Source organism: Eumetopias jubatus, unplaced genomic scaffold (assembly GCF_037043125.1).
Source record: "Eumetopias jubatus isolate StellerSeaLion01/CBP00866 unplaced genomic scaffold, mEumJub1_p1.0 scaffold_4, whole genome shotgun sequence".
Taxonomy (NCBI): Eukaryota; Metazoa; Chordata; class Mammalia; order Carnivora; family Otariidae; genus Eumetopias; species Eumetopias jubatus.
This window is the reverse complement of record NW_028274810.1, coordinates 66660793-66688603: the sequence shown is the minus strand read 5'-3', so window position 1 is coordinate 66688603 and position 27811 is coordinate 66660793. Positions and strand designations below refer to the sequence as shown.

General features: G+C 36.8%; 1 protein-coding gene across 2 annotated transcripts in view; it reads right to left on the bottom strand.

The window, feature by feature from the left end:
• The window catches only part of FAF1 (Fas associated factor 1), a 489058-nt gene that overhangs the window by 411729 nt on the left and 49518 nt on the right, over positions 1 to 27811 (bottom strand). The gene's annotated exons all lie outside the window — the stretch shown is intronic.

Below are 27811 nucleotides of genomic sequence, written 5' to 3'. Positions count from 1 at the left end.
TCTCTGTCTCTGTCTCTGTCTCTCTTTCTCCCTGCCATGTGAGAGCCAAGGGAGAAGGTGGCCATCTGCAAGTCAGGAAGAGAGTTCTCACCAGAAACCAATCATGCTGGCAACATGATCTCAGACTTTCAGCCTTCAGAATTATGAGAAAATAAATCTGCTCTATGATATGTTGTCATGGTAGCCCAAGCAGACTAAGACAGAGACAGCACACCACCAAAATAATTACAAAAATAGTTTAGAAAAGTTCATAAACAGGTAACAACCCACAGAAAGCAACAAAAAACAAACCATAAGGTGGAGGAGGAAGAATCTAATTTCCAAAGATATTACATTATAATATTTAAAATAATCACTTTTTAAAAAGGAAATAGTGATGTATGCTAAGAAATAAGAAAGTATGACCCATTCAAACGAGAAACTGACAGAAACTGTGCGGAAGAAGAGACAGTAGACTTACTGGGCAAAGACTTTTCAATCATCATCTTAAATATTCTGAGAGTTCAAAGAATCCATGAACAAAGAGCTAATGGGAACCAGAAAGACAGTGTGTCAACAAATAGAGACTATCAATAAAGAGATACAAATTACTTCAAAAGGAACCAAAGAAAAAAATTCTGGGGTTGAAAAGTACAATAACTGAAATGAAAAACTAACTACAAGCTTTCAATAGCAACTCTGAGAAAGCAGAAGAAAGATCAGAGAACTTGAAGATCAAATGCAATTGTCTAGTCTGGGGAGCACAAAGAAAAATCAAAGAAGAAAAATGAACATAAAGAGAGATGGAGCTGTACAAGAACAGTTTTTATATACTACAGAAGCTAAGCTGGTATTAATTCAAAATAGATTGTTATAAATTGAACAGGCTATTTATAACCCCTAGAGTAACCACTAAGAAAATAACTAAAAAATATACAGAAATACATGAAAGAGGAATCAAAACAGTACAATACAAAAAAGTCAAATAAACAAAAAGGAGAGAGAGTAAAGAATTGAGGAAATTGAGGAAAAAAGAATGATAGGCCAAAAACAAATAGCAAAATAGCAGAACTAAAGGCATCCTTATCAGTAATTATTTTAGGTATAAATGGATTAAACTCTCCAATAAGAAGGCAGAGATTAGCAGAATTGATAAAAAGACATGATCCAACTATATGCTGTCTACAGAAGACTCACTTCAGATTCAAAGATACAAAGAGGTGAAAAGTGAAAGAATGGAAAAATATATGTGCAGTTAATAACCAAAAGAAAGGATGGCTGGCTATCCTAATATTAGATAAAGTAGACTTTAACTAAAAAAATTTTATAAGAGAATAAAAAGGACATTATATACTGATAAAAAATTCATCAAGAAGATATAAAAATAAGAAATATATACATACCTAATTACAGAGCCTCCAGAATAAATAAATTGACAGAATTGAAAGAAGAAATAGACAGTTTTACAATAACAGCTAGAGATATCAATATCCTACCTTCAATAAACATCAATAAGGAAATAGAGGACTTGAAAAATAGTATAAACTGAATAGATATAATATTTATAGAACACCCTACCCGAAAAAAACATAAATACATATTTTTCTTAAGTGGGGATGGAACATTCTCTAAGCTAGAACATATGAAAACAAGTTTCAATGAATTTTAAAAGACTGAAATCATACAAAATCTATTATGACCAAAAGGGAACTTATACCTGTAAATATCTTCTTAAAAAGAATTAAGGGGCACCTGGGTGGCTCAGTCAGTTGAGCGTCCAACACTTTGTTTCAGTTCAGGTCATGATCTTAGGGCCATGGGATCGAGCTAACATGTGGGCTCTGCACGCAGTGCAGAGTCTGCTTGTCTACCTCCCTCTGTTACTCCCCCCCACTTGCACACTTTCTCTCAAATAAATAAAATCTTAAATAAAAAAAGATTTAAAATCAATAATCTAACTTTGTACCTTAAGGAACAGAAAAAAAAACTAAACTCAAAGCCAGCAAAAGGAAGAAAGTAATAAAAATTAGAGACTAATAAAGAATAGAAAAAAATAAGAGAAAAATCAACAAAACCAAAGACTGATTCTTCAAAAAGATTAACAAAATGGACAAACCTTTAGCTAGACTGAATAAGAAAAAAAGTGGGCGCCTGGGTGGCTCAGTCATTAAGCGTCTGCCTTCAGCTCAGGTGATGATCCTGGGGTCCTGGGACTGAGCCCCACATCGGGCTCACTGCTCCACAAGAAGCCTGCTTCTCCCTCTCCCAGTCCCCCTGCTTGTGTTCCCTCTCTCGCTCTCTCTCTCTCTGCCAAATAAATAAATAAAATCTTTAAAAAGAGAGAGAGAGAGAGAGAGAAGACTCAAATTACGAAAACCAGAACCGAAAGCAGTAATATTACTACTGACCTCACAGAAATACAAATATGAAAATAATACTATGAATAATTACATGTCAACAAATTAGATAACCTATACGAAATGAAAAAAATTCCTAGAAACATACTATCTACCAAAACTGACTCAAGAAAAAACAGAAAATCCAAATTGACTTATAACAAAGAGATTATATCAGTAATCAAAAGCATCCCATTAAAGAAAAGCCAAGGACCAGATGGCTTCACTGCTTAATTCTACCATATAAAGAATTAACACTAATCTTATAAATCTTCCCCAAAAGACTAAAGAGGGAAAACTTCATAAGTCATTCTATGAGGTCAGAAGCATCCTAACAACAAAGTCAGACAAAGAGAGCACAAAAAAAGAAAACTACAGACCAAAATCCATTGTAGATATAGATGCAAAAATCCTCAACAAAATACTAACAAACCAGAATATATTAAAAGGGGATTTATTCCAGGATTGCAAAAGTGGTTCAACACAGAGCAATCATTACACCCACATAAAGACTGAAGGAAAGACAAAACAAAACAAAATAAAATCAGTTCAAACAATGCAGGAAAAGTATTTGAAAAATCCAATCTTTCATGATAAAAACACATAAATTATGAATAAAGGGAACTTCTTTGACATAAAAGATATTTATGAAGAACCTACAACTAACAGCATACTCAATGATGAAAGACTAAAAACCTTTACCCTAAGATTAAGAACAAGGTAAGAAAGCCCACCCTTGCCACTTCTATGCAACATTATATTGGAAATTCTAGCTGGATCAATAAGGCAAGAAAAAAAATAATAAAACACATCAAAATCAGAGCAGAAGAAGTAGAAATACCCTTATTCCCAGATATGATCTTAAACAGAAAATTCTAAGGACTACACACATACACACATACACACACACACACACACACACACACAAACCTGTTAGAGCTAATAAATTCAGCAAAGTTGCAGGATAAAAGATCAACACACAAAATTTAGATGTATCTCCATACACTAGCAATGAATAATCTGGAAAGAATAATAAGAAAATAATTCCATTTATGATATGGTCTAAATGAATAAAATATACAGAAATAAATTTAACCAAAGAAGTAAAAGACGTTTATACTGAAAACTATAAAACACTGCTCAGAGAATTTAAAAATACCTAAATAACTGAAAAGGCATCCAGTCTTCATGGCTTGGGAGACTTAATACCATTAAGAGGATAATACTTACTACCCAAAGAAACGTACATATTCAATACAATCCTTATCAAAATTCCAAGAGTCTTTTTTGTAAAATGGAAAAGCTGATCCTCAAGTTCAAAGAAATTCAAGGGGCCCAGAAGAGTGAAAACAATCTTGAGGGAAAAGAAAAAAGAAAAAAAAATCAAAGTCAAAAGACTCACAACTCCTGATTTCAAAGCTTTCTACAATGCTACAGTATCCAGTGTGATACTGATATAGAAGAGACATATGTACAACAGACATGTATACATATATATACAGACATATATACACTAACAGAACTGAGAGTCCAGAAATAAACCATACATCTATAGGCAAATGATTTTTGAAAAAGGTGCCAAAATAATTCAATAGGTAAAGAACAGTTTATTCATCAAACAGTGCAGAGACAACTGGATATTGATGCAGTGCCCTTCCCTTCTTCATTATTTATTACTGCATGTTAGATTTTTCTGGATCAGTTTTTTTTCCCCAGGAGATTCCTATAGTGAGAAAGACCCAGAATATTCCTTCAGATACCACCAACTAGTTTCTTTCTGTGCCACAACAGATAAGCCAAATCTGTAAATGTATTTCCTTTGTATGATTCCTTTTATAGTTCTAGACTGCTGTTAACTGTGCATATTCCCTCATTCAGAATTAGTCATTAATAATTAGAAAGTACATTAATGTTTTTTGGCTCACATTTTTTAATACCTGACTCTCCTGGTCTCTTCATTTCCCATTTCTTGCCTACACCTCTCCTTGCACAACTATCTGGTTCTACCCTTGTTTTCCTACATAGAATACTGGTTTTTTAAAACAGGGAATATTATTTTGTACTACAACTGAACCCCTTACCATGAAGAAATACATTTTTCAAAATTGAACTGAAATTCACGTAACATAAAATTAACCAATTTAAAGTATACAATTCAGTAGTACTTAGTACATTTAGGGTCATACAACCACCACCTTTATCAAGTTCTGAAACATTTTCATTACTCTGAAAGAAAACCTCATGCCTGTTACACAGTCACTCCCCATTCTTTCTTCCTCCCAGTTCCTTGCAATGACCACTTTGCTTTCTGTTTCTACTGATTTAACCCTCCTGGAGGTTTCATATCCACGGAATCATACAATATCTGACCTTTTGTGTCTGGTTTTTTGACTTAGTATGTTTTTGAGATCATCCACATTGTAGCATGTATGAATACTTCATTCCTTTTATGTATGTCTATAGCATATTTTTTATCCATTTATCCATTGATGGACAGTTGGGTTGTCTCTGTATTTTGACTATTAAGAATAAATACTGCTGGGCACCTGGGTGGCTCAGTTGGTTAAGCGACTGCCTTCGGCTCAGGTCATGATCCTGGAGTCCTGGGATCGAGTCCCACATCGGGCTCCCTGCTTAGCAGGGAGTCTGCTTCTCCCTCTGACCCTCTTCCCTCTCATGCTATCTCTCATTCTCTCTATAATAAATAAATAAAATCTTTAAAAAAAAAAAAGGACAAATACTGCTATGGGCATTTATGTACATTTTTTTTTGGATAGATGTTTTTAATTTTCTTGGATATATATCAATGAGTAGAACTGCTGGGTCATATGGTAACTAGGCTTAACTTCTTGAGGAGCCACCAAAAGGTTTTCCACAGCATGAATCATTTTACCTTTCCATTAGCAGTGTATAGGGGTCCAACTACCAATAATAAATTTTGTTATGTAAAATTGGCCACAATTTTTAAAAAAAGAAAAAAGCCCTTTCCCTATTGAATTACTTTGGTAACTGTCACAAGTCAATTAGTTACACCTGTGAATCCATTTATGAACTCTATTGTGTTGTATTCATCTATATATATGTCTAATCTCCTGCCAGTAAGGATACTGTACTTGTATTAAATCTTGGAAAGAGATAAGCAACTTTGCTGCTTCTCAAAAAATTTTAGCTATCGCAGTTCTTTTATTCTCCATATAAATGTATGATCAGTTTGTCAATTTCTATCCAAAAAGCCAGCTAGGATTCTTACGGGGATTGCAGTGACTATAATCAATTTGGGGAGAACTAATATCTTAACAATACTGAGACATCTGATGAATAAAAATCTGTCCACTTAATTTAGGTTTTCTTTATTTTCTCAGTAATATTTATCCTATATATGTTTTAATTTATCCCTAAGTGTTTTCTGAATGCTATTGTAAGGGATATTTTTAATTTCTTTTAAAATTATTTTTTACATTTTTAAAATTATATACTGATTTACTTGAAGTAGTTTTTCCTGTAGATTCCTTATGATTTTAACTGCACAAAACCATGTCATACAACAACAATACTTTTTTCTTCTTCATTTTCAATTTACAAACTGAAGTCTTTCACTTCCTTTTTTTGACTTATTACACTAAATAGAACTTCCAGTAAAATGCTGAAGAAGGGGGGAAGGAACAAGATGGCGGAGGAGTAGGAGACCTAAATTTCATCTGTTCCCAGGAATTCAACTAGATAGGGATCAAACCATTCTGAACACCTAAAACTCACAGGAGATCAAAGAAAAGAAGAGCAGCAACTCTCTGAACAGAAAAGCGACCACTTTCTGCAAGGTAGGACGTGCAGAGACGTGAATCCGAGGTGATATTCGGAAAACAGACGCAGGGGGAGGGGGCCTCTGTCAGCCGCTACTGGCAAGTGACAGAGCAGCAGAGCACAAAATCGGAACTTCTAGAAGTCGGCTCTGCTGAGGGACGTCGCTCCAGTGGCTAAGCGGGGACTGGAACCCTCGCTGGGACAGTGTGGTCTCAGGACCCTCGGGGTCAAAGAAATACCGGGGGTGCCTGAGTGCGGCAGAGCTCCCAGATATCCAAGCGGGGAAGCCGGCTGCAGAGACAGAGCAGAGGAGTGGGCTCTCAGCTAAGGGTTGCCATAAACCATGATCCACAGCAAAGTCGGGCCACTGCTCTTCCAGCGGGGACCCAAGAAGAGGCAGATCCGGGGAGACTCCCCTTCCTCCCCGAGGAGGAGCGGCACTGGATGGCACCGCAGGAATCTACTGGATTTGGAGACTCCAAACGGGATCCTGTGGCAGAGACAGAAATGCTTGGTCACAGACCGGGTGAGCAGGAGTGTGGCCGGAGACCAGGGAGACAGGAGTGATTGCTTTTCTCTGGGGGCTCACTGAGGAGTGGGGCCCCGAGTTCTCGGCACCTCTGGGGCGGAGACTGGGAGGCTGCCATTTTCTCTCTCCTTCTCCAAAGCTGTACGGAAAGCTTGCAGGGAACAAAAGCTCCCAAGAGCAAACCCGACCAGATTACATAGCCCGGCCCTCAGCAAGGACAGCAAAGACATTTGAGAACCACTGAAAAAGCACCCCCCCACCCCAAATATCAGCAAGAACAGCCAGCCAAGACCAAGTTTACCGATCAATGAGAACGGGAGAACTTCAGCACAAGGAGAACAATGCACATAGAATTCATGGCTTTTCTCCCAGGATTCTTTAGTCTTTCAAAGTTAATTTTTTTTTGAATTTTTCTTTTTCCCTTTCTCAACCAACACCTTACCAATCCTTCTTCTAAAAATCATTTTTTTTTTTAACTTTTAAACTCCTATTCTATCCCTGCATAGTAGTTAACCTTATTTTTGGTGTGTGTGCATGTATGTTTATATATATATATATAAAGTTGTTTGCTCTTTAAAATTTTGGGATACAGTTTCTTCTAACAGACCAAAATATACCCTAAATCTCTAGTGTATGGCTTTGTTTTAGTCTCCTACCTGATCATATTCTCTCCCTTTTTCTTTATCACTTTCTTTTTTCAACTTCTTACCAATTCCTTTTATAAAATCTTTTACAATTTTCATCTTTACAATCATGTTCCATCCCTTCACCCTATTTACCTTTATTTTTGTACATGTATAAGTTTTTCCTTCTTTAAAATTTTGGGAGGCACTTTCTTCTAAAACACCAAAATACACCCAAATAATGTGTGTGGCACTGATCTATGCACCAGCATGATCATATTTGATATTCTTTTTTTAATTTTCTTTCTGTTTGTTTGTTTTTACCTTTTTCCTTTTTTTTTTTTCTTTTATCCCTTTCTTTTCCCCCGGTTTCAGGTCTTTTCTGATTTGTTCAGTGTATATTTTCTGGGAGCACTGTTACCCTGTTATCATTTTGTTCTCTCATTCATCTATTGTCTTCTGGACAAAATGACAAGACAGAAAAAAATCACACGAAAAAAAAAAGCAGTACCGACTGCCAGGGACCTAATCAATACTGACATGAGTGAGATGTCAGAACTAGAATTCAGAATGATGATTTTAAAGATACTAGCTGGGCTTAAAAAAAGCATGGAAGACATGAGAGAAACCCTTTCTGGAGAAATAAAAGAACTAAAATCTAACCAAGTTCAAATCCAAAAGGCTATTAATAAGATGCAATCAAAAATAGAGGCTCTAACTGCCAGGATAAATGAGGCAGAAGAGAATTACTGATATAGAAGACCAAATGATGGGAAATAAGGAAGCTGAGAAGAAGAGAAACAACTACTGGATCACGAGGGCACAATTCGAGAGATAAGTGATACCATAAGATGAAACAATATTAGAATAATTGGGATCCCAGAAGAAAAAGAAAGAGAGAGAGGGTCAGAAGCTATATTGCAGCAAATTATAGCAGAGAACTTCCCTAATGTGGGGAAGGAAACAGGCATCAAAATCCAGGAGGCACAGAGAACCCCCCTCAAAATCATTAAAATTGGTCAACACGCCGACATCTAATAGTAAAACTTACGAGTCTCAGAGACAGAGAGAAAATCGTGAAAGCAGCTCAGGAGAACAGATCTGTAACCTACAATGGTAGAAACATTAGATTGGCAACAGACCTATCCACAGAGACCTGCCAGGCCAGAAAAGGACTGGCAGGATATATTCAGAGCACTAAATGAGAAAAATATGCAGCCAAGAATACTATATCCAGCTAGGCTGTCAGTGAAAATAGAAGGAGAGATAAAAAGCTTCTGGGGCAAACAAAACTAAAGGAATTTGCAAACACGAAACCAGCCCTCCAAGAAATATTGAAAGGGGTCCTCTAAGCAAAGAAAGAGCCTAAAAGTAACATAGACCACAAAGGAACACAAACAATATACAGTAACAGTAACCTTACAGGCAATACAATGGCACTAAATTCATCTTTCAATAGTTACCCTGAATATAAATGGGCTAAATGCCCCAATCAAAAGACAAAGTCTATCAGATTGGATAAAAAAACAAGACCCATCGATATGCTGTCTGCAAGAGACTCATTTTAGATCCAAAGGCTCCCCCAGATTGAAAGTGAGGGGGTGGAAAACCATTTACCACGCTAACAGACACCAAAAGAAACCTGGAGCAGCAATCCTTATATCAGAGAAATTAGATTTTAAAACAAAGACTGTAATAAGAGATTTGGAAGGACACTATATCATACTTAAAGGGTCTATCCAACAAGATCTAACAATTGTAAATATCTATGCCCCTAACATGGGAACAGCCAATTATGTAAGCCAATTAATAACAAAAGCAATGAAACACATCAACAACAATACGGTAATAGTGGGCGATTTTAACACCCCCCTCACTGAAATGGAAAGATCATCTAAGCAAAAGATCAACAAGGAAATAAAGACTTTAAATTACACACTGGACCAAATGGACTTCACAGATATATTCAGAACATTCCATCCCAAAGCAACAGAAGACACATTCTTCTCTACTGCCCATGGAACATTCTCCAGAATTGATCACATCCTAGGTCACAAATCAGGTCTCACCCAGTACCAAAAGACTGGGATCATTCCCTGCCTATTTCCAGACCACAATGCTTTGAAACTAGAACTCAATCACAAGAGGAAAGTCGGAAAGAACTCAAATACATGGAGGCTAAAGAGCACCCTACTAAAGAATGAATGGGTCAACCAGGAAATTAAAGAAGAATTAAAAAAAATTCATGGAAACCAATGAAAATGAAAACACAACTGTTCAAAATCTTTGGGATACAGCAAAGGCAGTCCTGAGAGGAAAGTATATAGCAATACAAGCCTTTCTCAAGAAACAAGAAAGGTCTCAAATATACAACCTAACCCTACACCTAAAGGAGCTGGAGAAAGAACAGCAAGTAAGCCTAAACCCAGAAGAGAAATAATAAATATCAGAGCAGAAATCAATAAAATACAAACCAAAAAAAAAAAAAAAAAAAACAGTAGAACAGATCAACAAAACTAGGAGTTGGTTTGCTGAAAAAATTAACGTGATTGATAAACCCCTGGCCAGACTTATCAAAAGGAAAAGAGAAATGACCCAAATAAATAAAATCATGAATGAAAGAGGAGAGATCAAACAATTATAAGAACATACTATAAGCAACTATATGCCAGCAAATTAGATAATCTGGAAAAAATGGAGGCATTCCTAGAGATATATCAACTTCCAAAACTGAACCAGAAAGAAATAGAAAAGCTGAACAGACCTATAACGACTAAGGAAATTGAAGCAGTCGTTAAAAATCTCCCAACAAACAAGAGCCCAGGGCCAGATGGCTTCCTAGGGGAATTCTACCAAACATTTAAAGAATTAACACCTATTCTTCTGAAACTGTTCCAAAAATAGAAATGGAAGCAAGACTTCCAATCTCATTTTTAGGCCACCATTACCTTGATCCCCAAACCAGACAAAGAACCCATCAAAAAGGAGAATTACAGACCCGTATCCTTGATGAACATGGATGCAAAAACTCTCACCAAAATACTAGCCAATAGGATCCAAACAGTATATTAAAAGGATTATTCACCATGAACAAGTGGGATTTATCCCTGGGCTGCAAGGTTGGTTCAACATCCGTAAATCAATCAATGTGATACATTAATGAAAGAAAGAACAAGAACCACATGATCCTCTCAATAGATGCAGAAAAAGCATTTGACAAAGTACAGCATCCTTTCTTGATCAAAACTCTTCAGAGTATAGGGATAGAGGGTACATACCTCAATATCATAAAAGTCATCTATGAAAAACCCACAACGAATATCATTCTCAGTGGGGAAAAACTGAGAGCTTTCCCCCTAAGGTCAGGAACACGGCAGGGATGTCCACTATCAACACTGCTATTCAACATAGCATTAGAAGTCCTAGCCACAGCAATCAGACAACAAAAAGAAATAAAAGGCATCCAAAATGGCAAAGAAGAAGTCAAACTCTCACTCTTTGCAGATGATATGATACTTTATGTGGAAAACCCAAAAGACTCCACCCCAAAACTGATAGAACTCATACAGGAATTAAGTATAGTGGCATGATATAAAACCAATGCACAGAAATCAGTGGCATTCCTATACACCAACAACAAGACAGAAGAGAAATTAAGGAGTTGATCCCATTTACAATTGCACCCAAAACCATAAGATACCTAGGAATAAATCTAACCAAAGAGGCAAAGGATCTGTACTCAGAAAACTATAAAGTACTCATGAAAGAAATGGAAGAAGACACAAAGAAATGGAAAAACGTTCCATGCTCATGGATTGGAAGAACAAACATTGTGAAGATGTCAATGCTACCTAGAGCAATCTACACATTCAATGCAATCCCCATCCAAATACCATCCCCTTTTTTCAAAGAAATGGAACAAATAATCCCAAAATTTGTATGGAACCAGAAGAGACCCCGAATAGCCAGAGGAATATTGAAAAAGAAAAGCAAAGCAGGCGGCATCACAATTCCGTACTTCCAGCTCTATTACAAAGCTGTCATCATCAAGACAGTATGGTACTGGCACAAAAACAGACACATAGATCAATGGAACAGAATCGAGAGCCCAGAAATGAACCCTCAACTCTATGGTCAACTGATCTTTGACAAAGTGGGAAAGAATGTCCAGTGGAAAAAAGACAGTCTCTTCAACAAATGGTGCTGGGAAAATTGGACAGCCCCATGCAGAAGAATGAAACTGGACCATTTCCTTACACCACACACAAAAATAGACTCAAAATGTTCATTGAAAGATCTAAGTGTGAGACAGGAGTCGATCAACATCCTAACGGAGAACACAGGCAGCAAACTCTTCGACCTCAGCCACAGCAACTTCTTCCTAGAAACATCGTCAAAGGCAAGGGAAGCAAGGGCAAAAATGAACCAAAAAAAGCTTTTGCACAGCAAAAGAAAGAGTCAACAAAACCAAAAGACAACCGATAAAATGGGAGAAGATATTTGCCAATGACATATCAGATAAACAGCTAGTATCCAAAATCTATAAAGAACTTATCAAACTCAACACCCAAAGAACAAATAACCCAATCAAGAAATGGGCAGAAGACATGAACAGACTTTTTTCCAAAGAAGATATCCAAATGGCCAACAGACACATGAAAAAGTACTCAACATCACTCGGCATCAGGGAAATTCACATCGAAACCTCAATGAGATACCACCTCACACCAGTCAGAATGGCTAAAATGAACAAGTCAGGAAACAAAAGATGTTGGCAGGGATGCAGAGAAAGGGGAACCCTCCTCCACTCTTGGTGGGAATGCAAGCTGGTGCAGCCACTCTGGAAAACAGTATGGAGGTTCCTCAAAAAGTTGAAAATAGAGCTACCATACAATCCGGCAATTGCACTACTGGATATTTACCCCAAAGATACAAATGTAGGGATCCGAAGGGGTACGTGCACCCCGCTGTTTATAGCAACAATGCCCACAATAGCCAAACTGTGGAAAGAGCCAAGATGTCCACCGACAGATGAATGGATAAAGAAGAGGTGGTATATATATACAATGGAATATTATGCAGCCATCAAAAGGAATGAAATCTTACCATTTGCAACGACGTGGACGGAAATGGAGGGTATTATGCTGAGCGAAATAAGTCAATCAGAGAAAGACATGTATCATATGATCTCACTGATATCAGGAATTCTTAATCTCAGGAAACAAACTGAGGGTTGCTGGAATGGTGGGGGGTGGGAGGGGTGGGGTGGCTGGGTGATAGACTTCAGGGAGGGTATGTGCTATGGTGAGCGCTGTGAATTGTGCAAGACTGTTGAATCACAGACCTGTACCTCTGAAACATTAATACATTTTATGTTAAAAAAAAAAAAGAAGAAGATAGGAAGGGAAGAATGAAGGGGGGAAATAGGAGAGGGAGACGAACCATGAGAGACTATGGACTCCGAGAAACAAACCGAAGGTTCTAGAGGGGAGGGGTTGGAGGGTGGGTTAGCCTGGTGATGGGTATTAAAGAGGGCACGTACTGCATGGAGCACTGGATGTTATACGCAAACAGTGAATCATGGAACACTACATCAAAAACTAATGATGTAATGTATGGTGATGAACGTAACATAATAATAAAAATAAATAAATAAATGAAATGTAAAAAAAATGCTGAATAAAAGTGATGAGAGCAAACATTCTTTCCTTTATCTTGTCTTGGGGGAAAGTGTAACTATGATATTAGCTGTAGGTTTTTCACATACTCTTGATCAGGCTGATCTTTCCTTCTATTCAGTTTCCTAAGAATTTCTACCATAACTTGGTGCTGACTTTTGCCAAAAACTTCCTGTATTTATTGAGGTGATCATATGAGTTTTCTCCTTAAACCTATGAATATAGTGAATTCCATTGGCTGACTTTAAAATGATACATCAATCTCACATCTTTCAGATAAACCCCATTCAGTCAAGATATATTAAATTCCATGTCCCTGGATTCAACGGCTAATATTTTATGGATTTCACATCTATGTTAACGAGGATTTTGGTCTATAGTTTTCTTCTCCTGTGTCTTTGCCTGATTTGGGTACAAGGGTAATGTCCTCATCTATTTTCTGAAATAGTCTACATAGACTGGTATTATTTTCATCCTTAAACTGTTTGACAAAATCCACCAGTGATCTGTGCCTAGAGTTTTCTTAAGGAAGGTTTTTAATGATCAATTTACTTTTTTAAAATGTTATAAATATATTCAAATGTATTTCTTAATATTAGTAATATGTATCTTCTCATTGTTGAAAGAACTGGCAAAAGCCATTCGTAACTCTCTACTAATGTGCTTTTAGGTCTGGAGGATCTACAGTAATGCCCCCACCTTCATTCCTAATGAAGTGTAAAAGAATTACCTTATGAAGATGAAGAATTATCCTATCATTGGTAATGTGTGTGGGGGGGGGGAGGGAGGTACTCTTAGATCAGCCTAGTCAGATTTCTATTAAATATGGAGAACAAACTGATGGTTACCAGAAGGAAGCTGGATGGGGGGATGGGTGAAATGGGTAAGGAGGAGTGGGAGATACAAGCTTCCAGTTATGGAATGAGTAAATCATGGAACTAAAAGTACAACATAGGGAATATAGTCAGTGATGTAATAGCGTTGTACGGTGATAGTAGCTACACTTGTGGTGAGCATACATAATGTATAAAGAAGATGAATCACTATACTGCACACCTGAAACTAATGCAATACTGTGCATCAACTATGCTCAAAAAAAATTTTTTTAAGAAAATTCATTGAAGTATACACTTAATGATTTGTGCCCTTTTCAGTATGTTAAACTTCAATAAAAAGGTGATAAACAAAACAAGACATTAACATAAAATAATTGTGATAAAAATATCTGGTGAATTAAAAATGTAAATGGATAACCTAGAAAAAAATACCAGTATTTTTGCTTTCATTAGTTTTATTGTTTTTTATTTCACTCATTTCTGCATTTATCTTTATTTGCTTCCTTCCGCTTAGTTTGCATTTAAGTTGTTTAAGGTGGAAGTTTAGATCAATGGTTTTAAATCCTTTCTCTTCTAAAAGTAAGCATTTATAGCTCCATATTTACCTTTAATCACTGCTTTTCCTATGTCACAAATCTTGATATATGTGCTTTCATTATCATTCAACTCAAAATAGTTTCTAGATTTCCTCATCATTTCTTCTTTGGACCATGCATTATATTTAAAATGATGTTACTTAATTTCCAAATATTTAGGGGTTTCCCACACATCTTTTTGTTATTGATTTCTAAGTTAATTCCATCAGAGTCAGAGAACACATTCTCCCATTATACTTTTAAATCTGGAGGATCTTTAGTAATGGCTTCTTCATTCTTGATAAAAAATAAAAGAATCATCTCATGAAGATTAAGAATTACCCCATCATTGATCACTTTTTTAAAGATTTTATTTTTAAGTAATCTCTACATCCAACACAGGACTCGAACCTACAACCCCGAGATCAAGAGTGGCATATTCCACAAACCCAACCAAGAGGCACCCATCATTGATCACTTCTGTATGATATCAATACATTATAATTTATCAAGACTTTTTTGCCCAGCCAATGGTTTGCACTGCTAAATATTTCATATGCACTAAAATAAAATCTGTATTCTTCCACTGTTGTGAAGTACTTTATAAATTTATAACAGTAATATTATTATAGTTCAATTAAACCAATTAAGTCTAGTTATTGATAGTTTTCTTCAAATCTTTTATATTTTCATTGATCCTTTCTATTAATCACTAAGAGAAGACTACAGAAATCTCCAGTAATAATTTTGAATTTGTCTATTTCTACCCTCAGTTCTGCTCATTTTTGCTTGATATAATGAATATACACAAACACGGGATATTATCTCCTGGAAGAATTGATTCTCTTACCGTTATGTTCCTTTTACCTTCAGTAATATCCCTTATCCTAATGTCTGTTTTGTCTGATATTCAAACAACCACTTTTAAGCTTTTCAATAATTTCATAATATAGTTTTTTGCATACTTTTAACATAACCGTTGCTTTATTTATACAGTGCACATCTCCTAGACAGCCTAGTCAGGTCTTTTTTATCCATTCCGACAATCTCTGGCCTTTTAAATGGTGTATTTAAAACATTCACATTTAATGAAATATGACTGCGTTTACAATCTTCCTATTTGTTTTCGAACTATTTCAGTCTGGTAGCCTTTAGCAGTTATTTTTTTTTTTTTTTTTTAATTCAATCTAGTTAACATATACTGTACTATTAGTTTCAGAGGTAGAATTTAGTGATTCATCAGCTACATATAACACCCAGTGCTCATTACATCAAGTACCCTCCTTAATGCCCATCACCCAATTACCCCATCTGCCCATACACCTCCCCTCCAGCAACCCTCCGTTTGTCTCCTATAGTTAAGAGTCTCTTATGGTTTGCCTCCCTCTCTGTTTTCATCTTATTTTATTTTGCCTTCCCTTCCCTATGTTCATCTGCTTTGTTTCTTAAATTTCACATATGAGTGAATGCATATGGTATTTGTCTTTCTCTGACTTATTTCACTTAGCATAATACCCTCTAGTTCCATCAATGTCACTGCAAATGGCAAGATTTCATTCTTTCTGATGGCAGAGTAATATTCCTGTGTGTGTGTGTGTGCGTGTGTGTGTGTGTGTATATATATATATATATATATATATATATATATATATATATATATATCCCATCTCTTCTTTATTCATTCATCTGTCGATGAACATCTGGGCTCTTTCCATAGCTTGGCTATTGTGGACACTGCTGTGACAAACACTGGGGCACATGTGCCCCTTCGAATCGCTGTTTGTATCCTTTGGATAAATACTTAGTAGTGCAAGTGCTGGATGATAGGGTAGTTCTATTTTTAACTTTTTGAGAAACCTCCATACCGTTCTCCAGCGTGGCTACACCATTTCCATTCCCGCCAACAGTGTAAGAGGGTTCCCCTTTCTCTGCATCCTCACCAACATCTGTTGTTTCCTGAGCTGTTCATTTTGGCCATTCTGACAGGCCTAAGGTGGTATCTCACTGTAGCTTTGATTTGTATTTCCCTAATACCGAGTGATGTTGAGCATTTTCTCATGTGTCAGTTGGTCATCTGAATGTCTTCTTTGGAGAAATGTCTGTTCATGTCTTCTGCCCATTTCTTGACTGGATTTTTTTTGGGGGGGTGTTGAGTTTGTACTATGAAAACTATAAAACACTTGTGAAAGAAATTAAAGAAGACACAAAGAAATGGAAAAACATTCCATGCTCATGGTTAGAAGAATAAACATTGCTAAAATGTCTATGCTACCCAAAGCAATCTACACATTCAATGCAATCCCTCTCAAAATACAACCAGCATTTTTCACAGAGTTGGAACAAATAATCCTAAAATTTGTATGGAACCAGAAAAGACCCCAAATGGCCAAAGGAATGCTGAAAAGAAAACCAAAGCTGGAGGCATCACAATTCCAGACTTCAAGCTGTATTACAAAGCTGTAATCATCAAGACAGTATGGTACTGGCACAAAGACACATAGATCAATGGAACAGAGTAGGTAACACAGAAATGGACTCTCAACTCTATGGTCAACTAATCTTCAACAAAGCAGGAAAGAATATCCAACGGAAAAAACATAGTCTCTTCAATAAATGGTGCTGGAAAATTGGACAGCCACACGCAGAATAAAGAAACTGGACCACTGTCTTACACCATACACAAAAATAAATTCAAAATGGATGAAAGACCTAAATGTGCGACAGGAAACCATCAAAATCCTAGAGAAGAACACAGGCAACAACCTCTTTGACATTGGCCATAGCAAATTCTGGCTAGACACGTCTCCAAAGGCAAAGGAAACAAAAGCAAAAATGAACTATTGTGACTTAATCAAATAAAAAGCTTTTGCACAGCAAAAGGAAACAATCAACAAAACTAAAAGGCAACCTAGAGAACGGGCAAAGACATTTCAAATGACTTATCAGATAAAGGGCTAGTATCCAAAATTTATAAAGAATTTAGCAGTTATTCTTGATTTTGCTATTCTCGCATAGTGTTTGACTGTTTAAGGGTATTTTTATAAACCTGGGACATCCTCCACTTTTATTTACTTGGGTGTTATCTCTCCCACATAATCTATTCGCCCTTGTCATATCTCCTACTTGTCATGTAGCTGCATCTCATTCTAGCTTCTATGTCATCTTTTAAATGCTCTCTATATTTTACTGTGATGATTTGCTCTAATCTACCTCCTATTTCATTTTTTTTTTAACTATGTAGCTTTCTAATTTACTCATCTATTCAGTTTTTTTTTCTTTCAGGACTTTCTTTCAGATTCTCTTTATTTTTTTATTTAAATATTTTATTTATTTATTTTTTAAGTAGGCTCCACACGCAATGTGGGGCTTGAACTCATGACCCTTAGATCAAGAGTTGTATGCTCTACCAACTAAGCCAGTCAGGCACCCACGGATTCTTTTTAAAAATCCATTCTATATTTGTCACTATACTGTTTCTATCTTATGAATTCTATTCTCTGTTGCTTCACATATTTTAAACATCCATTTCAAAGTCTCTTTGAGATTGTTATCAATTCTCAAGTTCTTAGTTCTTCAGTTTTTGCATCTGCTGACTGTGATTGTGGCTTCTCTGTGGCATGTAATTTCTGACATTAAGTTCATCTTCAGCAGGATTCATTTTCATGCTTTGGGTTTTTGTGGTGTCCTTACAAAGTGTCTCTTGCATTTACCTTGGCTGAAACTTTAAGCATTTCATTAGTTCTGGACCAGTTCTTATTTGTCTTATTCTTATTTCTTATTTAAATTCAGAGACACCTTTTGATACAATCTTGTAGTTCCAGTTTTTTGAGGATGATGCCTTTTCCACCCATGTTCCTAAGTCAAACTCCCTTTCTTTACCACATCCCTGAATCTATGGGTAGAATTTTACCAGATATTATTTCAGAGACAGACACCAGGCTTTTACAACTTCTTGCTTATACAGGTCTAAGGTCTTAGCCTTCAACTACAGGCATGAGATCAGCATCCAGCAATAATGTTATCTATATGAAGTTCAAAAGCCCATTTGAGTTCAGCAACTGGCCACTCCAAAGGCAGTGATTTCCCTTTTGAGTTCTAGTATCTGAGAACTCTGCTTTCTTGCTCTCTAGTTTGAACATGTTTAATTTTTTGTTGTTATTGCTGTTTTATTTTGTTGGTTTCATTAAGCATTAACAGAGAGGGTCTTTAGCTCAGTCTTTCACACTATTTACAAGTCTATCATTCACCATTTTTCTTTCCTTTTTATAATAAAATTTCTTGAACATAAAAAGAAAAACATTCCATACTCTGGTATACCCCTCCACCCACATTTAACAATTTTATTATTTGTCATAAATATTTCAAATCCATTTTTTAAGTGAGAAAAATTTAGATGCTTTAAGTCCCTAATCTTTCTCTATTTTATAGCCTTTCCTTCTTCCTTCCCCAACAGTCTGAGAGTTACACCACCATGTTTTATATTTTTACATTATATATATGAATTCAGATACAATAGAATATCATTTTGTGTTTTTAAAGTCTAGATAAATCTTACCAATCTGAATCTATACTTCAGTACATTTTATAAAAAACAACAGTATGTTTTCTGGTATAGATATATTTTAAATATGTAAACTTAATGGGTTGTAAGACATTCACACCTTCAATTTCTCCTGGTTTATCAGATTTTTCCTCCAAATCTTCATATTAGTTTGTATGACCAGCAGATTTTAATGAAAAATGTATCCCCAACTACTCAGCATGGTGCCTAGCACATAGATGTTAAATAAATGAATAAATTAATGAAGAGAAAAAAATTGACTATCTTATGGCTGCATGTAATGTCACCTTTTTGGTTTCATGTATTTTTTTCAGTGCATGTACTATATTGTCATCATATCTATACCATTGCATTAGGTCTGATTTGACACAGTGGGGTCTATTTCAGATGATACATGTATGAGTATACACTTTTATTTTAAATTTTCAAATTTTAGTTTTTTGATTTTTAAAAAATTCTAAGTTTGCAAATGTACTCATACTGCCTTTCAATTGCTTTCCTCTCTCCATTAAGTGACTGGGTAAGAGGAAAATATTCAAATTTTATACAGCACTAAGTTTTTGAAAAATTTGTCACTTTTTTAAAAAAGGTAAGTGGTATGGAGAGATTTTAAACATTACTAAAGTGATTTTCTATTTAAACTCAAGGGTCAATTTTTCTTTTAAAGAAATAATGTCAGGGCACCTGGGTGGCTCAGTCAGTTAAGCGTCTGCCTTCTGCTCAGGTCATGGTGCCAGAATCCTGGGATACAGCCGCACACTGGGCTCCCTGCTCAGTGGGGAGTCTGCTTCTCCCCATCCCTCTGCCCCCCACCCACCTGTGCACGCACGCTCTCTCTCTCTCTCAAATGAATAAAATCTTAAAAAAAAAAGAAATAATGTCAAACAAAGGTCAAAAGTTTCCTTAGCAACCAGATAAACAAATTCCTAACACAACATATTGAAATAGACTTTGTTTAATTATTAAAACAACTCTCTCCCTATATTATTTTTCTCTCATCTTAATGCATATTATATTAAAATTATAATTTTATAATTATCTTATTTGTATGAGTGCTTTGAGAATATCATCAAGGAGGTAATGCCTACGTTGACAAGACTGATTGTAACTCTGAGGTTATGGCCTTTGTGACCATCTCAGGCTGGCACAGGGACAACACGCTGACTACCAGCAACAAGACACACAGGTTCAAAGATTGGAGGACCACAAGGAAAAACGGGAATGTGGCAAGCATGACACTGCTAGATGTGCTGGACTCCATTATCTCTTCCCCCCACCCCCCAAGCCTGACCTACCAACATGCCCTTGCAGGTCATCTACAAGACTGGGGGCATCAACACCAAGCCCATGGGCTGAGTGGAATCAGCCTTTGTCAAGTATAGATTGGTAGTGACCTTTGCCCCCTGCAACATCACTCACAGAGGTCAAGTCTCTAGAGATGCATGCACCACAGGCCCTGCCCAACTACAGCATGGGCATCAACATGAAAAGCACTTCAGTGAAGAACATCAGGTGGGACAACAGGCTGCAAGAAACAGCCTGCCTTGGGTACCTTTGTCTCTCAGGTAACCATTCTCAACCACTCCTGTCGTATCACAACCACTCCTGTCACATCACAGTACTGCCACATGGCCCATATCACCTGCAAGTTTGCTGAGTTGTAGAAGATGACTAACTGCAGCTCAGGCAAGAAGCCTGAAGACAACTCAAAGCTCTTAAGTATGAGGGGGCGCCTGGGTGGCTCAGTCGGTTAAGCGACTGCCTTCGGCTCAGGTCATGATCCTGGAGTACCGGGATCGAGTCCCACATCGGGCTTCCTGCTCGGCAGGGAGTCTGCTTCTCCCTCTGACCCTCCTCCCTCTCATGCTCTCTATCTCTCATTCTCTCTCTCTCAAATAAATAAATAAAATCTTTAAAAAAAAAAAAAAGCTCTTAAGTATGAGGACCCAGCTGGAAAGCTTCTCATAGTGCCTGCCCCTTAGTCACTTTGCTGTGTATGACATGAGGCAAACAACGGCCACTGGGGTCATCAAGGCCATGGAGAAAAAGAAAGACAGCTGATGCTAACAAAGTCACCAACGTGGCCCTGAAAGCAGCCAGTGAGTGTGTGACAGCTATTTTAAGTCCTTCAAGACTTGGAGCCTTATGTAAGTACTGTTTACAAAGCAGTGGGTACCCATTCTCAAGCACAAGATCATCACTACGTGCAATCTTTCAGAAGCACACTAGAAGTGACCAAAAAAGCAAAAGTTTAATTAAAGATATCAAAATGAACAACATGTATGGCTTTCCTTGAAAACAAACAGAATTTCTTCAAACACACACAAATACATACTGACAAATACATATATTGCTATCTAGTTCATATCTCCCACTCAAACACTCAAACAAATTCTTTAACAATAGCACCCATCCCTGATTAGCATTAACCACAGCTTTAAACAAAAAATGATAAAAACAGGGCACCTGGATGGCTCAGTCAGTTAAGCAGCTGCCTTTGGCTCGGGTCATGATCCCAGGGTCCTGGGGTTGAGCCCCACATCGGACTCCTTGCTCAGCGAGAAGCCTGCTTCTCCCTCTCCCACTTCCCCTGCTTGTGTTCCCTCTCTCACTGTGTCTCTATCTGTCAAATAAATAAATAAAATCTTTTTAAAAAAAAATCAATCCTTCCTTACAGCAAAAGATAAAACCTTGAGCAGACTGAAGACATGAAGTTTGCCATGGCCTCCAAGTGAGCTCTTACAAATCACTGGCTTCAGAACTGCAAATAGTTAAGATCACAGGCAGAAGTTATAGCTATTCCTATAATCACTTATTTCCTGAAAGCAAAGACCTTTCTTCTCTAACCCAGCCAAAGATTTCATTAGCATCTAATTCTCTGTATCAAACCCCTTCCTGCTTAAAATGCCTAGAGGTCTATTTGTTATCTTTTTTACCATATTCTGATTAAGACAACAAAATGGGTCTTCCTTTTCAAATGACATTGAGTGACAGTTGTATGAAAAGCAAAAGAGCTTAAGTATAGTAAGCAGTATCCTGTCTTTTAAATTCTAATTTTGAAAAAACCATTCACCCAAGTCCCCCTTTAATTATCACCACCACTACTTCTTTTCCTCTCAAGAACAAATGGGTTGGGGAGCCTGAGTGGCTCAGTTGGTTAAGCGACTGCCTTCGGCTCAGGTCATGATCCTGGAGTCCCGGGATCGAGTCCCACATCGGGCTCCCTGCTCAGCAGGGAGTCTGCTTCTCCCTCTGACCCTCCCCCTCTCATGCTCTCTCTATCTCATTCTCTCTCTCAAATAAATAAAAAAAATAAAATCTTTTAAAAAAAAAAAGAACAAATGGGTTTTTTTGTTTTGTAGGTTTTTTTTAAACAATGAAAATGACCCAACCACTGTCGTGAAAAAGCTCACTGTCTAGCAGGGCAAATACACATGTAAACAAACAAAACTATAAGAGGATATCCGATCCAACAGTCACACTACTAGGTATTCACCCAAAGAATACAAAAATACTAATTCAAAGGGATACATACACACCGATGTTTATAGCAGCATTATCAACAATAGCTAAATTATGGGGGTGCCTGGGTGGCTCAAATGGTTAAGCGTCTGCCTTCGGCTCAGGTCATGTCCTGGGCTCGAGCCCCACATCAAGCACCCTGCTAAGCAGGGAGCCTGCTTCTCCCTCTCCCTCTGCCTGCCGCTCCCCCTGCTTGTACTCTCTCTGTCAAATAAAAAATAAAAAATCTTAAAAAAAAAAATAGCTAAATTATGGAAACAGCCCAAGTGTCCACTGACTGATGAATGGATAAAGAAGATGTGGTATATATACAATGGAACACTACTCGGCCATCAAAAAGAATGAAATCTTACCGTTTGCAAAGACATGGATGGAGCTAGAGAGTATTATGCTAAGCAAATAAGTCAGAGATAGTCAAATACCATATGATTTCACCCATGTGTGGAATTTAAGAAACAAATAAACAAAGGGGAAAAAAGAAAGGCAAACCAAGAAACAAACTCTTAACTATAGAAAACTGATGGTTATCAGAAGGGAGGTGATTGGGAAATGGGTTAAATAGGTGATGGGGATCAAGGAGTGCCCTTATTGTGATGGGCACCAGATATATGGAAGTGCTGAATCACTATATCGTACACCTGAAATTAATATTACACATAAAAACTTCAAAAAAAAACTTTAACAGTATGCAAAATGTGTAAAAGAATTTTTAAAAGAGAGTAAATGACTCAGAGAGAATCAAAGAACTAAAGTAGTCCTTGAATAGGCTTTTGAAAGATGAAATGGGAGTTTCCAGGCAGAAAAAAGGTAGAGAATACTCTGTACAGAGAAAGCATCATGGATGCGTGAAATTATGGTATGTTTTGGGGGAAGTAGATCAAAATCAAGAACAATGCATCTACATCTTAGTTTCTAATACTATTACTAATACTATTCCCCCAGGGTTCCTTGGAGTAATGTCTGATTCTAGGATTGGGGCAGGCAATATTGAAGATTAGCCTGGAACACCTTGCAGTGCCAGAGAGCATGTAAGTGTTCAAATACAAAACACACACACAATGATAAGGATATGTAAGAAGGATGCAGTCGTTCACTGAAAGACCATAGTCAAAACTGGGACATTCAAGCAACAAAATAAATAGTTACTGGATTATAACCCGAAGTATAAAATAAATATCCATGAGTTCTGATACACACACACATGCACAAATAAGAGACAAACCCGCCATGTACAATTCCAAATAATTTATGTAGATACTCAGCCTTCACAAAGACGGAGTGTTACTCCTTACTCCCTAAGTGTGGGATGCACATAACGACTCCCTTCCAAAGAGTACAGTATATAAATGGGAGGGAGGGAGTAACTTTACAATGGAAAAACTTAAACTTTATCCCAGCCAGGTGGTCAAGATCAGTGTCAACAATGCTGTCATGTGAAGAAAATGGTAATCTATCTCTGTGGTTTTCCTCCCAAAAAACCATTATTCCAGTCTAATCATGAGAAAAACATCAGACAAATCCTAACTGAAGGACAACCTGACAATACTCTTGAAAATCGTCAAAATCATCAAAAACAAGGAATGCTTGAGAAACTATCACACCAAGAGGAACCTAAGCAGACAACTACATGTAATGCAGTATCCTTTATAAAATCCTGAACAGAAAAGAATATCAAGTAAAAATATTATACATTATGTAATATCTAGGTTCTAAATGTTCTACTAGTTACATTTATATCGACTTTATATTGAATTTAACAGTTTGGTTTTGAAAGCACCTTCCAGGCCTGGAAGGAATGCTTCCTCATTCCAATTAGCTGTTTTCCCCCTTCAGTTTATTGATGACTAACAAAAATGGCTATGCTCTGTGGACAAAATTAACTTAATAAATCAAGTATAAAAGTTGCTTTGGTGAATTATAAATGCTGTAAATTAATAATCAAAGTTATCTGCCTCCCTAAGTGTTACACAAGGAACTAAATTATCATTCAAAAGCCCAAGAAACCAATAAAAGGCTAGGATTCTAGTCAAATTATTCACAGCCTTTTGAGTCAGATATAGAGGTGTCTGTTCCAGGTGGTTTCTTCTCTTTCACCCTAAGACCTAGAGATAAGATACAAAAGTTAACTATCAACAAACTCAACTGACATAATTCTCAAACTAGGGAAATGAGGCCAATGGAGAACACTCAAAATCATTTGGAACTCCCAGCATAAAACTCTTACCCATTCAGAGCAAACAAGTTATTTATTGTAAGCCAAGCAACTTACATTATCTCATTAAATCTTCTCAACAACCCTAAAAAGTGGATACCGTTATATCCATCTTAACAATGAGAAACATGTTTCAAGGAGGTTAAGATAGTAAATGTTATGTTCTGTATTCTTTACCACAATTTTTTAAATTCCAGGGGGAATAGTGGCAATGGTACACGTCAGATTTAAGAGACATTTCTATTCACAGTTTACACAAATTGAACCCAATACTTTTGAGGCAAATGTAAGATTTTCAGGATGTGCTGTCCATTGGTTAGAAACATGGGTCTAGAATTTTATTTTTGATAGTCATCATATGGGTCGTAAGTGAAGCCACTGGCATGGATGATATTACCCAAGTGGGAGGGCTGAGAGAATGGTATTAGTTTCCTATTACTCCCATAACAAATTACCACAAAACTTAGTAGCTTAAGGCAACACAAATTTATTACCTTATAATACTGGAGGTCAGATGTCCTAAAAAAGGTGTCAACAGGGCTGCTTCACTTATGGAGGCTTTGAGAAAAAATGTTTACTGGCTTCTGGAAGCTACAGGCTTCTGGAGGCTGTCCTCAATCTTCGGAGCCTGGTCTTGCATTACAAACCCTTTCATCTCTGATTTTGTTGTCAAGTCACCTTCTCTCTAAATTTGACCCTCTTGCCAAACCCATATAAGGACCCTTGTGATTATATTGGGGCCATCTGGATAATGCAGCATAATTTCTCCATCTAAACATCCTTAACTTAATCATCTTCAAAGTAGCTTTTGTCATGTAAGGAAACATATTGATAAATTCTTGAGATTGGGATATGAACATCATTAGGGAGCCATTATTCTTCCTATCACAAGAACCCAGAGGAAAATTTAAGATGAAAGACATTTTAAAGGCTTCCTTGTTTACTGTAACAGAACTACCATTCTCCCACTCATTCAGACATAAACTTTAATCATCTTTCAGTCACTCCTTCATAACTTCTAATCCCTTTCCTATTCAGTCACCTAATTTTGATCACTGTACCTTAGGGATTTTTTTTTTAATTCATATCTATTCCATTCCATGTCACTAGACTCATTTAGATTCTCAGTACCAAATATCTGAAATATTATAATAGTGTTATAGTACTCTCTGTGTGTTTTGTATTTTCCTCTTTTGATCCATTCTACCCACCAATATCAGATTAATCTTTGTAAAAGACTGTTTTAACCATTTCACTTCTATTGAAAAATCTTCCATGGGGGTGCCTGGGTGGCTCAGTTGGTTAAGCCTTCAGCTCAGGTCATAATCCCAGGGTCCTGGGATCGAGCACTGCATTAGGCTCCCTGCTCAGCAGGGAGTCTGCTTCTTCCTCTGAGCCTCCCCTCTGATTGTACTCCCTCTCTGGCTCTCTCTCTCTCAAATAAATAAATAAAATCTTTTTTTTAAAAATCTTAAAAAAAAAAAAAAGGAAGAAAAAAAGAAAAATCTTCCATAGTATTCAAAGCCTATCTATAGTCTGGCCTCTGCAAACCTAATCCACTTGACTATACAGTTAATTTTGTCTCCCAACATATGACATACATATGAACCCTATGATTCCCATTTTGATTTTCCTATCTGTATTCTTGTCTATTCCTTCCTTCCTTAACCTTATCTTTAAGACTGAGCTATCATTTGTCCATCACTGTGTAGCTCTCTTCCTAACTTCTACAGTATTTAGAATATACATGACACCTGACAATTAGTATATGCAACATTATAAACTTTTTTCTATGTATACAGCACGGTGGTTTCAGATGCTGTTTTCTCAAATTAAATTTTCCCAACCAGTTCTCTTTCCCCTTTCAATTGCCAACTGAGATTATCTTGTTTGACTATTACTAAGCTACTCAACAGATAGAGATCTTGTTTTACCCCCGAGCGGTAATCCGAGGTAATGCAGCTAAAAATGGAGAAAGAAGCAGAAAAAAGGATGGCAAATCTCAAAAAGAGTATGAGGTAGTCTGAATCTACATTCTTTGACAGGCAAGAAAATGTGATTTTCATATATGTTGCATGACCATCTCTGTGGATAGCTGGGGCTTCAGCCACCATACTGAAACCTCTTTCCTAGAGGACTGCCCAACTGAACAGGAGTATTCTAGCTTCAAGATGCTTCAGGATATAATGCTGGTAATGGGACCTGGGCTATAAAAAGACCTGTATAATATATACAGTAACTGAGGACCTGTCCTACTTCTGAGAAAAATCTCAAGGGATGAGACTACAATCATAGCTATTACTCAAAGAAGAAAGTAGGGCACATCTTAGGGCCTATGACACCAAAAAGAGGGAGCACCTGGTGAGTTAATTTGATTTTGACATGATGATGGAAGGGCTTATACAAGTGTAATCATATTTTGGCTATTCTTTCTCTTTCATATATTGTTTTTTCTGTTACTGGTATTGTTGTTGGAGGTATCAGTAATTACACTAAACCAATGATTATCAAAAGAAACTTAGTATTTCTCAGTCATACAGAAATGAGGCTATCATACTTGCCACATGGTATGTTGTGCAAAGAATCTGACAAGGTGAGGAGCCTATACAGTTAGTTTTTATTCACCTAGTGATTTAGAATTAGGAGATAATGGTGCCTGCCACTTGTGAATGGAGCTCTTTCAGTTTTCCCCTACTCCTCTGATGAGTGTGTCAGAAGGCAAAAAAATTACTACACATTTGTAACCAAGTAATTTATCCTGGAAAATGTCCCATGTCCACTTGAGAAGAATATATATTTTGTTGCTTTTTGGATGGACTGTTCTGTACTGTTAGGTCCATCTTCTAATATGTTAACTTTAAAGGCCAATGTTTGTCTAAATAGTCTATCCATTGACGAAGCAGGGTATTAAAGTCCCCTACTATTATTGCATTGTTGTCTATTTCTCCCTTTAGGCCTGTTAATATTTGCGTTATATATTTAGGTGCCCCTATGTTAGGTGATAAGTACCTACAAATATTATATTCTCTTGTCAGATTCATGCCTTTATTATTATATAATGACCTTCTTTGTGTCTTCTTAAAGTCTTTGTCGTGGATT